The 2,838-nt window shown below is 32.1% G+C and overlaps 1 long non-coding RNA gene across 1 annotated transcript in view; it reads left to right on the forward strand.

The window, feature by feature from the left end:
- Positions 1 to 2,838, forward strand: part of LOC102677284 — a 34,983-nt gene that overhangs the window by 31,597 nt on the left and 548 nt on the right. The gene's annotated exons all lie outside the window — the stretch shown is intronic.

The following is a 2,838-nucleotide window of genomic DNA, read 5'->3' on the forward strand; positions in this document are numbered from 1 at the left end:
AATTTGTTATTCTTAATTCCGTAATGGAACATTGATGGTCTTTTATATAACGAATAATTTTTTTAAACACGAAGAAAACAAAATTAATTCGAATAATTGTATCTAGAAAAGTAGAAAATTATCGACGAATTTTTTTTCGAATATTAATCCCCTTATAGAAAACAAAATTTTTAACATTCTCACGATTCCTTCGTTTCTTTTTTTAGAACAATAAAACACCCAGAACAAATTCTTCACAATTATACATCTTATTACGAAAAAAAGAAGAAGAAGAAGAAGAAGAAGAAGAGAAGCACAAATACACAAAAGAAAAAAAAGTATGTTTTTGGACGTACCGTGGTAGAAATTTGATCGATAAAATCCATCCGGATCTATTCGAAGCAAAAATTGTTCGCGGATGATGACGGAATCGATGCTCGAACACCTGACGCTGGACGACAGTTGCGTCGAGAGGCCATCATCAACGATCGGGCAACGATCGTTACCTCATTCCATGTGTCAACACATCCCGCGAATGGGATTCGTTGTTTTCATTCATTTCGCGGATAGAAATAATCGAGCGTGTGTGATCGCAATGGTCAATCTTTCTCCCGTATCTTTCGCTTCTTGATCACCTCTCATCTCTCTCCTATCCTCTCCTATCGATTCGTGTATAATGGATTTATTTATACGATTAAATAATGCTCTCTGTAGAGTGTAAAGTAGAGGAGAGAGAGATTTGCACAGCTGTCGCGAGATTCGCGACAGTCGATCGATGTTTCGAATAATTAAGACGATATCGAATCGAAGAGCGCGATGCTTTTATCGCGCAGAACTTCAATTAACCAATTTCAGTTAATGGAAATTTTGGAAATATATATGATGCAGGCTGATCGAGAAGTTATAAATTTTTATTAGTTAATGAGAGAAATTCTGATTTGTAACGATGGTGATATTTTGATGTAGGTTAGGTTTTCAGTTTTGTTACATTTTTAAAGTGTAGAAAAAAAGTTATGTAATTAATTTCTTCGTTACAGTTCATATTTATAGTTCACAATAAAAATCGTAATTTCTAGTAACAATGATAGTATCTCGATAGATTAGATTGGATGGATATTTTATTTATATTTCATTCCTTTTTTATTGTTTTCTGGAACGAATAAGCTTCAAAATATATTTTATTCCTTTCTCTTTCCAGCTTTTTGTTGGGATCTCTGGGTGGTAATTTATAACATCTCGTATTTTATAGCGGAATATGGCAAAGTCTAGTCTTAGGAGGATCACAAGGCGACATTAAAGTTTGAAAACTGATTATTCAATAGCTAGATCGGTAAATATTTGTCTCGAAAATCGAGACATAGAGATAGCAAGACAAAATTTCTAATCACGTGCTCTTATTTATCTTTTTTCTCAAACCACGTGCTTGAAATCATACAATTTACATCCCTCTCTTCTTTTTTTTTTTTTCTTTCTTTCTTTCTTTTCAAAATCCGGAATCACGTGTAAAGTGAACGACGTAGAAATTCTGTGGTAATATTTACTTCAATGTACGCATAACATTTTTGAATATGTTTGGAGCCGCCTTGAATTTTCATTTGCTATTTAAAATTAATGAACCATTGTTGATCTTTTAGATCAGGTGACAAGATCTTTGGAAAAATAAGACACGCCTGAGAGGATGTGTCCATGTTTGAAAAATACCGTGTATGTAAAATGTAATACATATAATCGATACATTCTTTATCACGATTAAAACTGTTGAAAGAAAAATTATTAAGAGCAGATAAGAGAAAACGATTTATATAATAAAATTGTACATCGATAATCTAGATTTTTATTTTTACGATCGTAAAAATTTATTTATTGAGATCACGTTATTTTTTTCATTTACATTGTTGTCTTTTGTCAATTTATCTACCACATTACACTTTATTACGTTCATGTAATCTTTTATAAATTTGTAGTGTCGTAAAATGTTGAAAATTAAAATTCTTTATGACATTGTCATAAACTAAACTTCAACTGAATACTATAAATTTTCTTTCTCTGTTCTACGTTGTATGCTTTTATGCATCATTATTTATGCAATCGAATATTTTACTTTTCAATATTTACTTACTTCACGTATTTCGATAGTTACATAAACCAAACATCTTAAAAACCATTACCATTTCTATCGCGCATCGCATCTCATAGATATAGGATAAAAAATTAAAAATTTAACAATTCCAGCTCCGAATAAGAAAAAATCCTGGATCCTTATGACGAAAAAGGCGATTAAATCGCGAAGAAAAAATCGATAATATAAGTATTGCCAAATTTTTAACTTGGAATTATTACGAATATACGACACTATAAAAATTAAAAGATTATGCTAGTTTAAAAAAAAAATCACGAATCAAAGATAAAAAGGCTACAAAATCACGAGTTAGCATTAAAAAAAAAAAAAAAGAAGTTTCACTGCGTAATTAAAAAGGATTATGCATTAGTTCCATCGAAAATTCCCCCTATTCTTGATGGCGCCACACTTTGGGCAAGGTCGCGCCGTGGAAGGAGAAATGGCCGCCAGTGGAAAGTTCCCGCGCGGGCCAGACGTATTAGCGGTTTAATATTATGCAAGTTTGACGTGTTATGCTATACACGGTGTGTTTGAACCTGATTTATCCATCGACAAACACCCGTACGTTGATTCATGATACCGTCAACAATTAATTCTCAGAGGCGGCAATAAATTTCCTCGTGCAAACACACAACGATAGTACGAACGAAGTGAAATAAAACTGATACTTCGAAACGACGACGAAACTTTCACCATCCTCCGTGTATATATATATATATATATATATATATATATATATA

The sequence above is a fragment of the Apis dorsata genome, unplaced genomic scaffold (assembly GCF_000469605.1).
Source record: "Apis dorsata unplaced genomic scaffold, Apis dorsata 1.3 scaffold_52, whole genome shotgun sequence".
Taxonomy (NCBI): domain Eukaryota; kingdom Metazoa; phylum Arthropoda; class Insecta; order Hymenoptera; family Apidae; genus Apis; species Apis dorsata.